The sequence below is a fragment of the Lonchura striata genome, chromosome 12 (genome assembly GCF_050655825.1).
Source record: "Lonchura striata isolate lonStrDom1 chromosome 12, ASM5065582v1, whole genome shotgun sequence".
In the NCBI taxonomy this organism is placed as follows: domain Eukaryota; kingdom Metazoa; phylum Chordata; class Aves; order Passeriformes; family Estrildidae; genus Lonchura; species Lonchura striata.
Window position 1 is genome coordinate 732,930 of NC_140714.1, and position 12,294 is coordinate 745,223.

Below are 12,294 nucleotides of genomic sequence, written 5' to 3' on the forward strand. Positions count from 1 at the left end.
TTATTCTTTCCCTTGTTTTTATTGTAAGAAAAAACATTTGGCAAGCAAGCTTCATCACTTTGAAGAGTGACATCTTCCATCATTGAAGCCCTGCCTCTTGCTGTGCCCAGCTCACCTGTCCTGGCAGAGCCTGGGGCTGTGCCCGGCTCACCTGTGCCCTGGGGAGGTGCTGATTGCCCTGCCCTGGGCTCAGGGCTCACCTGGCCGTGCAGAGCAGGGCTGAGGGGTGCAGGATGTGCAGGGTCTCATCCTCACCGAGCTGCCCCTCCTGGGGAAGTGCCAGCAGGAGGGAATGGTGAGTTCAGCCAGCCCTGTCCCCGGTGATGAGGAGCAGCCTGAAGCCCTACTGTGATTGCTGATTTGGAGCCCTTTCCTGGGAAAAGCCAAAGTTATTTGTCCTCGGGACATGGTGTTTATAAGCAAAGGGCAGCGTTTTCCAATGGTCTTTTCCCAGAGAAATATAAATACACGTGAATATTTTGTGTGCTCGTGCCTGGTTTGACACGATCTTGGCTGCAAATGCCCTTCTCCCACAGAACCTGAGCAATCAAACACCCCAGACTGACATTTTCCACTCAATTTTCCCCAATGATGCTGTGTGAACGCTCTGAGGATGGTGCGGGGAGAAGGGACGGCTTTGTTTGCACATCTGTTAGGAGTTCCAGCTTTGCTGGGGCTCTTGGGCAGCTTGAGGGGGCTCTGCCAGGGCCAGGTGTCTGCTGAGAGTCCTTTTCTCCCTGGGTTTTCACCCCACGTGTTTCCACACCTCTTTGACTAAAACAAGGCTATTTGTGCCACCCAGCTGCTGGGGATGGTGTCAAACAGGGTGTCAAACAGCCCTGGAGCTCTGGGAAATTTCGGGTCCCTGCTGGGGAGCCCAAATCACATTCTGCAGGCTCCTCCAGTCCCAGGTTCCAGCAGCTGGGGCCAAGGCAGGGCCCAGCTGTGCAGCTTTGCATTCAGCCCTTTACTGCCATCGCTTTGGAGACTCCAGCCATGGTTTGCTGTCTGTTAAATGGCTGTAAAATGAAAATAAGAGTGACCCTCGGATGCTCAGAGCCCGTGCCTGCTGGAGGTGGAGCTGGCAGCTGCTGCAGGAGGTCCTGGTTTGCTTTGGTGGGTTTTGCCTGCAGAAACTTCCAGCAAAGAATCTACCCTGGAAAATCCAGCAGGTGAGGAGGGTCACACACCTGGGGTGTGCTTACAGCAGGAGAGTGCTGATGGAAAGCACAGAAAGGATTGGCCTGGGGGAGACCTCAAGGGTCACCCAGTTCCAGCCCTGTGCTGTGGGCAGGGACAGCTTCCAGCAGAGAGAATTTCTGCAAACCCCCAGCCTGGCACCTCTGGGGCTAGCCCATCCACAGGGCTGGCCCATCCCGGGTTTCCTCTCCTTGGGCAGGAACAGCTTACAGCAGAGAGGATTGCTGCAAACCCCCAGCCTGGCACCTCCGGGGCTGGCCCATCCCGGGTTTCCTCTCCTTGGGCAGGAACAGCTTCCAGCAGAGAGGATTGCTGCAAACCCCCAGCCTGGCACCTCCGGGGCTGGCCCATCCACAGCTCAGCTGGCCACCCCAGGTTTCCTCTCCAGGCCCGGGCTGCCAGCACTTTATTCCTTTAGGAAGAATGTTTTGGGGTGTGCAGAGCCCAGAGCTGGGGTCACTGCAGGGCTCCTCCCAGGTGCTCCTGGGTGTGGCTGCTCTGAGATGAGCAGGGGCTGGCACCGAGACCGGGCTCAGTGCTGAGCACAGCCTGGCCCAGCTCTGGAGACGGGGCACTCGTGGGGCTGAGGTGAGCTCAGGAGGAATCTGAGCTGGCAGAAGCAGAGCAGGGTGTTTGGAAACACAACCTCAGCTTTCCCAGTCGCTGTGGAATCGAGTCCGTGTTCATCAACAGGCCAAGGCTCCTTTTATAGTAAAAGCAAATATTGGAGGGCTTGGGGCCAAATGCCACCCTGTCAATCTGCGTTGCTGGTGTGACTCCAGAGCTCTGAGCCCTCAGGTCCTGGCCACAGCAGGGAGAAGGGAGGATGGCTGGCACCTCTTGAGCTGGGCTGTGGCACCACAAACCCCCGGGTTGGGAGCAGTTTCACCTTCCTTGTGGCTGTCACATGGACATGGCTCCTCTTCCTTTAAAATGTCCTTAAGGAACTGGATATCCCAAAGGGCTGGTGCTGCCTGCAGTGTAACATCCCTCCTTGAACAAATGGTCGGGCGTTTTCTACTTGGTGTGGAACACAGAGGAGGAGGGAAGGCAGATGTAAGCACTTCTGGCTTTATTTTAGACAGCTTAAATGCAGTGGTGGCTGGAGCAGGAGTCTAGAAAATCTTTTTATGTGTGCAGAGTAAGGACTCGGAGTTTAAACTTTATACTGTGTAGAACTCTGTGAAATCGTATTTATTTTAAAAAAGCTTTTGTATAGAACCTTTAAAGTAGGTGAAGGAAATGCTTCATAGAAGCGACTGGAGAATAGATCTGCTCCTGGGAGCTTTGAGTAAAAAATAGAAGTTGCAATCAAACTTTGACTGTTTTATCAAACTGGAATTATTTAACTACATTTCGATTTGGATCCACAGAGTATGGAAGACTGTAGGAGCTGGACGTGGGATTTTGGTGCTACTGAAGCAGGCAGCGGAGGGAGATGCTGTCGGTGCTGTTCTGCTGTCTCGCAGCACCATCTAGTGAGGGCTGCCCGAGGGAGAGCATCCTCTTCCTCCGTCCTCGTCCTCGTCCTCGTCCTCCTCCTTCTGGGCAGGGCCGGGAGCTCCCCGAGCAGCGAGAGGAGCCCGTGCCTGCCGGGCTGGGCGAGCTCCTTGGCTGGCACGGGGGCCTCGGGGGATGGCTGCACCTCCCGTAAGGAACAGGGCTGGGGGTGTGTGTGCAGGCAGGAAAAGGGGAGAAAACAATTCCCTGAGCTGCCACATTCCAGCCCCTCCTCATCGCAGCCCTGCTCATCCCAGCCCTGCTCATCCCAGCCCTCCTCATCCCAGCCCTGCTCATCCCAGCCCCTCCTCATCCCAGCCCTCCTCATCCCAGCCCTGCTCATCCCAGCCCTCCTCATCCCATCCTTCCTCATCCCAGCCCTCCTCATCCCATCCTTCCTCATCCCAGCCCTGCTCATCCCAGCCCTGCTCACCCCAGCCCTGCTCATCCCATCCTTCCTCATCCCAGCCCTCCTCATCCCAGCCCTCCTCATCCCATCCTTCCTCATCCCAGCCCTGCTCATCCCAGCAGAGCATTCCCAGCTCCCCAGGGCTGCAGGGGCACTGCCAGGGACCCCCTGGCCCCTCTCTGCCCTGCAGGTGCCCCTCCCGTGCTCCTGGCTCCCCAGTGGCAGTCTGTCACTTGGGATTGTCTCTGCTGAGCCCCTCTCCCACGCCAGCACCTGGCTCTGGGCAGCATCCCGGTATTCCAGCTGCAAATGGAGAGCACACGTTTGTTTTACCCTCGCTGCACTGTTATCTGCAGTTCTGGATTTCTGGGGAAAGTTTCTGCTCCATGTGCCTGTTCCGCCAGAGTTATTTTTACTCATTAGAACGAGCAGTTATTGGTGCACTTTTATGTTTATTGCTTCTTTCCTTCATGGCTTAATGATAAGAAAAGATAACTCTGGCCCTGGCTTGAAGCTCTGCTGTTCTGCTTGGACCAATAATTGTATTTTAATGGCTCCAGATAAAGGATTAGCGCTTGGTTTTGGCAAAGAGCAGCTTTTACTGCTTGAAATAGTCTGGCCTGTGCATTTTATCTGGGCAAGTGCCATTAAAAATTATTTGTACCCACCCAAAGGAACAAACCCCAACTGTTTGTACTCCTGGGATAAGTCATCAGGAAGTGTAGTGATAGGGCAAGAAGTAACACGTTCAGTCTGAAAAAGGGGAAATTTGGGTCAGACATTGGAGAGAAACTCTTCCCAGTGTGACTGCAGGGTGAAGGCAGCTCAGGGGAGGCAGAGAGCAGCTGGGCTCTCCTGGTGCCCCTTTGGGTGGGTGCACTGGCATGGAAAGATAAACCAGCCCTGTCACTGGGCAGCTCGAGTGCTGGTGGCTGGGGCAGTGTCAGGACGTGCCGAAGCTCTGTCATGTGAGGGGCTGCTGAGCTGTTGATAAGGGCTAATATCAGCCTGTTTCGTGCTGAAAGTGCTTCTCCTGTGTCTGTAAATATTATTTCAGCGACCTGTCCATCTGTAGTCAGCCCAGCGCTGGCTTTCTCAGCATCCAGAGAGGTCAGGTCAGGCTGTTCTTAGTGCTGTGTTTGGATGAGAAGGTGTTTTTCAGCTGTTTGCAGGGGTGGGGGGGTCAGTGCCACCGGGGAGGTGACATCTGGCAAAGGAAAGGGCTCGTGGCAGGGACAGAGGGGCCAGGGAGAGGTGACAGCCCCGTGTCCCGCTGGGTGTGTGTGGCTCCTGCCTGCTCTGCTGCCCGTGGGCTAGGATGCTCCTCTGGCCAGCACGTTTGGCACAACGTGACCCTGGAAACCCCAGAGCCTTATTTCAACTCTTATATCACAAATCCTTTCTTTTGATCCCACAGCGGAACGTATTTCAGGTTTCAGGAGCCATAATGGGCAGGTTCATCCTGTCCCAGGTTCATCCTGTCCCAGGAGAGCTGTCTGAGCTCGCCCAAAGCAGCCCTGGCAGCAGTGCCCTGAGACTCCTGGGTGAAGGACACGAACTTGCCCTTGTCGGTGATGGTGGGCAGGGGCTGCTTCTGGCAGGACAGCTCTGGCTTGGTTCAGACAGCCCAGCACCGTCTGAGCACCTGTGCTAATCCCCAAATCCCTCGGGTTAATGCTGTCAAGCACAACAAATGATCCTGATCCACAGAGTCCAGATTTTCCTCTGCTGTTGGTTTGGGGGTTTTGGTGGCTTTTTCCAGTGAAAGGGAAGAATCCGGAGCACCGCTATGGGTTTCCAACAGGTCCTTTGCACAGCTTTGTTTGGCTATCCACGGTTTTAACTGTTCACACATCTCAGAGCACAAAAATAGAGGAGAAGCACTTTCCAAAAGTGTCTCCCGCAAAACAGGAGCAGCAGCAGCGAGCCCCTGGCGCTGCCATGCGGATTCCACGCTGATGAGTCTCCGCTGTTTTTGTGTGGCTGCACTTCTTGACTGAGCTATTCACGAACGCTGTTTTCAAGTGACGTGTTGAAAAGGACCCTTCCCAGAACCAAAGTCTCTCTCAGCAGTGTCAGTGCACAGGCTTGTGCGGCCGGTGAGTGTGCAAGGGGAGGAAGGGCTGGCACCGGGCTGTGCCAGCTCTGTGAGAGCCCAGAGACCCCAGGGCCCTTCCAACCACACCTGATTCCCAGTCTGTGAGCTAATTCTCACATGGCCTGAGGCACTCTCCCCGCCCCTTGAGGATGATGCTCCGGTTTGGTCTGGATGTGACCGAGATGCTGAATCCACCCCACTGATCTACTCCTCACTAGAAGTTCCTGCTCAGCACCCCTTGGGAACCTGCGCTCCTACAGCTCAAGAGCAGCCTCTCCTGCACGAGGGATGTGACATTTCCAGTGAAGCATGTGGGGTTTTATTTTCATAGGAAGAAATAATGGAGCGATTAATTTTGCTGCCCATGATTTCGGAAGAAAAGTCCAATAAATCAGCCGGTGGATGGCACCCCGAGTCTCTCCCTGTGCCGTCAGGCCGGCTGCTGAGGCCAGGCTGGCATTTTCTGGCTCCTCTCTGTGCTCTTTTCTTGCCTGGATGGAATTTTTTTAATCTGCTGCAGTATGAAGGTCACTTTCATAGGCTGAATAACATCAAGGAGTTTGGACGTCGGGAGGAGCGATTGTTGCCAGTGGTTATTTTTAGAGTGGTACCTGAGGAAACAAACAGCCCGTGTCCCACGGGCAGAATGAAAATCAGCTGGAAACTTTAAGGAAAAGGCCGCGGGAGCCGGGGCGCTGCCCCGCAGCTCCACGGCCCCGGCTCCCAGGGGTGTGCGCGGTGCTGGGCTCCCACCCGCCCCCAGCCAGGGCCGGGGTTTGGGATGCTCTGGAGCTTCTCTCGTGCCCGGCTGGGGCTCTGCCCTGCCCGCCGCTCCTGCTGCCCGGCAGGTGCTGCGGGCCCGGGCGATGTCCCCGCTCACCCTCGGAGCCTGCGGCGGCCGCTCGGGCTCCGCTGCCCTGCAGGGCTCTGCCAGCCGGGGGTCAGTGTTGTTCCACGGCAGCGCGCCCGGCCCCGGTCCCGGGCACCCCCGGCTCTCTGCGGGTCCTGCCCGGCTCCTGGGCACGGACCCAGGCGTGCCCTGGTGCCTCCTGTGCCCGGGCACGGCCGGTGACCGGGAGGGACGGGCTGGGCAGAGCTGAGGGAGGGCACTGCCTGCTCCGGCCGTTCCCTCTCCTGCAGCTTCGCTCCCTGCCGCTGGCACAGCTGCCGGGCCGGGAGGTGCCAGGCGAGGAGGTCAGTGCCAGGGGACACCCGTCAGTGCCAGGGGACACCTGTCAGAACCACGGGACACTTGTCAGTACCATGGGACGCCTATCAGTGCCATGGAACATATTCCAGTCCCTTGGCATACCTGTCAGTCCCCTGGCACACCTGTCAGTCCCCTGGCACACATGGCAGTGCCATGGCATACCTGTCAGTGCCCTGGCACACAGACCAGTGCCATGAACCCTCCCTCCTGCCTGCTGCACGTGTGTGCCAGCCCACAGCTCCTCGTGGCCCGGCCGCGGCTCCTGCTGACAGATGTTTTGGGAAGCGACTGGCTGTGACATCTGGCTGTGCCTCTCCCTGCTCGGAAGGTCACCGAGCCTCGGGCACCTGGGGAGCTGCCCCGAGCAAAGGGGCGAGCCTGGCACCAGCCCCCCGGCTGACGGGGACCCCCAGCTCCTTGAGATGGTGATGGGCACCTCACTGCAGTTCTCTTTTTCTGGTTTTTCCTCATTATGTGCCAGGTAAAATAGTCAGAGATCTTTTTTTTCTGTTGCTTTTTTCCTCTGCAATTTGAGGGCAACTCTTTCCACAGCCTTATCCCAAAGCAGTGCTGGATAATCTTTCCTCTTTCAAGGAAATTCCTTTTCCGATATTAGCAGAACATTCGTTTGTGTGACAGTTCCCATTTAGCTTTTGACAAGCTCAGTAGCCGGCCAACTTATTTTACCTTTTAAGTGAAATAATTAATAAAGGGGACAAATGGCATTATTTTGCCAGCCCTACAGAGACATTTGCCTTTGTGAAATAATTTTATTTATGACTCCTTTAATGGTTGTGCAGCACAATTTTATGGCTTTGGATCGTGTCCCGTTAGGAGTGGGATTTTGTCACTGAATTTAGATGCGGGAAGTGTGCGTGCATAACGGGAGATGCCCCAGATCCCCGTCCCGGCCGCTCCTGCTGTCGGGAGCGTCACCTCTGCGCCGGGGCAGCCGCGCGTTCCTGCTCCGCTGGTCCGCGTTGCCCTGCTCTCGGTGCCAGGTCTGGGCAGCCGCAGGTGGCTCTGGTGCCCCTTACCCACACCTCAACCCCCCGGGCTCTCCCCTGCTCCCGGGGCCCACAGACACGCGGAGCAGGAGCAGAACTTTCCTCTGCACGGGGGGACGAGGAGAGAGCAAAGGAAGGGCAGGGATGGGCAGGGATGGGCAGAGGTGGGCAGGGATGGGCAGGGATGGACTGGGATGGGCAGGGATGGGCAGGGATGGGCAGGGATGGACAGGGATGGGCAGGGATGGGCAGGGATGGACTGGGATGGGCAGGGATGGGCAGGGATGGACAGGGATGGGCAGGGATGGGTTGGGATGGGCAGGGATGGACTGGGATGGGCAGGGATGGGCAGGGATGGACTGGGATGGGCAGGGATGGGCAGGGATGGGCAGGGATGGGCTGGGATGGGCAGGGATGGGCAGGGATGGGCAGGGATGGACAGGGATGGGCAGGGATGGGCAGGGATGGACTGGGATGGGCAGGGATGGGCAGGGATGGACAGGGATGGGCAGGGATGGGTTGGGATGGGCAGGGATGGACTGGGATGGGCAGGGATGGGCAGGGATGGACTGGGATGGGCAGGGATGGGCAGGGATGGGCAGGGATGGGCTGGGATGTGCTGAGGCCTGGAAGGGCAGAGCTGCCCGGGCAGGGGGTGCTGTGCCCGGGCTGGACGGACCCCTCGGATGCAGCTGCAGCCACCCGAGCCGCTCCCTGGGCTGGCTCCGCAGCTCCCGGCAGTGCTCAGGGCTTTCACGGCCAGAGCAGCTGGGAGAATTATTACCACCCTCTGTTTTATCCAAACAATGATCTTTAAAGCAGGGAAAAAAAAGAAGGGACTGTTCCAAAACCGCTTTGTTTATGCGGCTCCATTAAGTTTGCAATAACAGAGATGGTATCGCGTAACCGAGGCAGTCACTCTAAAGCATGAATCCGCTGGGGCTAATGATGGCTTGAAGAGCCTCAATGAATCAGCGGGTAACTGCTGCCGCTCCGGAGCCCGCTGCCGCCGGGATGCTCCTGCAGCTGCCCGAGCACGGCGCAGCCCCTCCGCAGCCGGGTCCCCTGGTGGGTCCAGGTCACTGCTTTCCATTCCTGATTCTGCTGAGGCTGGGAGCTCCGCTGGGCTCCCTGGGGAAGCTGGGAGGGGATATGGGGCCCTGGCTCAGTAATCCCCCATCAGGAACAGCTCTGCTCCGCAGTGGGACACTCGCGGTGGGGCTGAGCTGGGTTCCGAGGCAGGGGTGGGTTCATGGTTCGTGGTCAGGCAGGAGTTCAGGGCTGGAGCTGGAGCCTCTGCCAGGTTCGAGCCCCTGTGTCAGGGCAGAGGTGGGGCAGTGCCCGGGATTCTCTTTCCAGGCTTTCAGTGACAGCTGCTGGCTGCTGGGACTGGTTTTGCTCAGGCATTTCCACTTGGGAGCTGCAGGGCCAGGGATCACAGACATGGAAAGGGTATCACAGGGTAGAAGAATCCTGTGAGGTTCAGCAAAAGCCATTCCTGTCCCTCTGGGGGCTTCCCAAGCACTTCCCGTTGCCTTCAGTGGCTCTGTGTGAAGGCCTTCATTTGCCAGAACACATCTCCATCCACCCCGAGAGGCTGGAAACTCTCCAGCCATGCCCAGCACCTTGGTGGGGCACTGGGGGTGCAGGGCTGCCCTGCCCAGGCCAGCACAGCTCTGCCAAGGAGAGCTCCAGCTGCCCCGGGGTCACCAGCCACAGCAGGTCCTGCAGCTGATGGAGAGAACGGTTCCCTGTGCCTCAGCAAAGGCAGCTCAGCGCCTCTCCCCTGCCAGGAGCTAGCAGGGGCCCTTGGAGATCCCTTGGAGATCCCCGGAGATCCCCTGGAGATCCCATGGAGATCCCTGGAGATCCCCTGGAGATCCCTTGGAGATCCCTTGGAGATCCCATGGAGATCCCATGGAGATCCCTTGGAGATCCCCGGAGATCCCCTGGAGAGCCCTTGGAGATCCCCCGGAGATCCCATGGAGATCCCATGGAGATCCCTTGGAGATCCCTTGGAGATCCCCGGAGATCCCCTGGAGAGCCCTTGGAGATCCCCCGGAGATCCCCTGGAGATCCCTTGGAGATCCCCCGGAGATCCCATGGAGATCCCCCCGGGATCCCTGGAGATCCCCTGGAGGCAGGACTGACTACTGTCCTTGCAAATCAGGGAGCATCTGAACATACTCGGGCACTGGGAAGGAGCCGGGGGCAGTTTCAGAGCTCTTGGAAAACCTTTCCGATGGAAGCAGCTGCTGGGGAAGGTGCCGGAGGCTCCTGTCGGGCACGGTCAGAGGCACTTTTGAACGCAGCCAGCAGCAGCCTCTCCCCGGGGTGCTGCTTTTGGGTAGGGTTGGTTTTCCTCACAGAGGCGTGGCTGGGGCTGGGATTGGGATTGGGAGAGTGCATTTTCTCTCAGTAGCCGGTTCTTAGCTGGACTGGGGCTGAGCTGTCCTGCACCAGGGCAGCTCCAAGCTCTCCTGCAGCAGGGAGGGATGTCCTGTCCTGCTGCCCACCCTGCCCCGGGGCAGCAGGATGCTGAGAACGGCCGCTGATTACATTTTTTATTTAGACTTTAGGTCTTCGGCAAGTGAAAAAGAAATTCTAATTATCAAAGAAATCTCAATTGCCAAGTGAAATACCAGCAAAATAATTTTTTAGAAATGTATTGAAAGGTTAAGGTGACTGGGGTTATTATTGCTCCTTTTTCAGAGCCCAGGCAGACATTATTTATTAGCACTATTTTTACCATAGTAGTTAATTTTGAATAAATATTAGGATTTTACTCCGTCTGACCCTCGCTGGAGTGTTGCAATCCCTGTTGCTGCTGCTGTTCTAAATGTGATTGCAGATGCAAGAGCCCAGCCAGAACATAGCGTCTCACACACAGGAAAGAGAAGGTTGCACAGGAAAAACGCCAGTAAGCCAGAAGACCAAAATAAGCTCTAAGTGTGATGCTTTGATTTTCCATGTGCTCTGTCAAAACCAATTCTTTGGCCACTTTCTGGCTCCTGCCAGCCTCACCTGCAGGCTCCCACCCTCGTCATTGCCTGCAGATCTGGTTAATAACCAGCATCTTTTGGAGAGGCCTGGGGAGTGCCTTTCTCCCTCTTTTCTTTTGACAAACTCTTGGCTTCCAGGCTTTGAGAGTCCAGAGCATGAAAGAGCTGGGGGCAGGTTTTCCTAAAGAGCAAAAGGTGCCCCTGCAACGTCACTCCTTCCACGTATTCATACAGAAATGCAGGAGCCTGTAGGTGTGTGCTGACAGACAGGCCTGGCCCAGCTTGGGAGTTAAAATCCAAAGCCTTTTCTTGTTTGCTGAAGGGCAGCCCTGAGCCCCTGCCCCTGGCACTGAACCCCCAGGGACCCCTGAGGCACAGGGCTGGCCCAGCTGGGGCCTCGTGCTCTGCTCCTGCCCGGGGACAGGCCGTGGCCACCGAGTCCCCCTGGGCACGGGGGCAGCTGGGGGTGCCACCCCTCCCCACAGTCTGTGCCAAACCCTCTCGCAGCCGGGGAGGAGCACCCCGGGAGGGAGAAGCCAGGGGCTGGCACCACAGCCCTGTGCCACCTCCCCGGTGCCGCCTGTGGGTGGGAGCCCGGCCGCTCCTGGCAGGTTTGAATAGATCTTTGACTATATTTAGATGAAAAATAAATACATTCTTGGCTTGCACGGCCTTTCTGATGCCTGATGAATGAGCAGGACCTCTTTCACAGGAAGCTGCCACATTCCTGGGGCTCTGCTGGCAGGGAGCGGGGCCCTGCCAGCCCGGGCTCGCTGTGCTCACGGCAGGGTGTTCACAGCTGGCACTCACAGCTGCACCCTGCATTTATTGTTGGTGCTGCACGGGAGCGAGACGGCAGCCTGGGGTGCTGCCGTCCTTAGCCCTGTGCTCGTGAGGGCAGAGGGACCCTGCTGGGCTGGGCTGGCACAGCTGCTCCCTGGGGAGGTACCTGAGCCTGGCCCCTTCCAGCACCGTGGCAGGGGATGCTCGGGGCCTTCCCTGGGTCCTGAATTTCTCCTTATGGACTTGCCCAGGAATTCCCACAGCCTGGTCCTGAGCACGCCCACCCCATGTGTCTGTACAGCTGCCAGGGGTGCAGATGCCACCGAGGCAGCTGCAGCTGGGGCACAGCTGTGGCTTGGATTAAATTTGCTTTATTGCAGTTCTCCAGAGTCTGAGCAACCCCTCAGTGAGGCCCCCATCTGTGCCTGAAAGAGCAAATTCTGCTGGGTGAGCCCAAATCTTCCCTCACCGCCTCCCTGGACCTGGTCTTGGGGAGGTTTATAAATCAAGTTCAATCTTCTGGCACTAAATTCAGCTTCATCCAATGACTGTGAAAACCTGGCAGTGCCCACGCTGCCGGCTCAGCCTCCTGTGTGGTGGCAGGGGAGTGCAGCAGCACACAGGGAGGTGGGCACATTCCCAGTGGGTTTGGCCAGGCTCCCCATGGGAGTCCCTCTGCAGCTCTGTCCTTCCCCAGGGTGCAGAGCACGCCAGGATGCCCCAGACAGCTCCTCCACGCCCGGGGGGCTGGAGCCTTGCCCTGGGCCCAGCAGCTCCTGCCCCAGCCCTGGAGCTGCCCCCTCTGCAGCACGGCCCGGCTTCCTCCCTTTGCTTCAAGGAAAATCACATTTCTTCTCTTGCCCACAACAGGTTCGTTGCTGTGTTGAAAAGCCAAGTCATGGTGCAGGAAATCCCCAGGGAAGCCTCTTCCCAGGAAAGAAGTTCTCACGACTGACGTGTCCCTCTGTGAGCCCTGGGATCCCTCCCACGCTGCCCTCTGGCCCCGCTGGCGGCTGGGGAGGAAGGAGCTCCGACTTGGGCAGAGTTTCTCTCCCTTCCCAGGTCCTGGAGGGATTGTTCCAGCC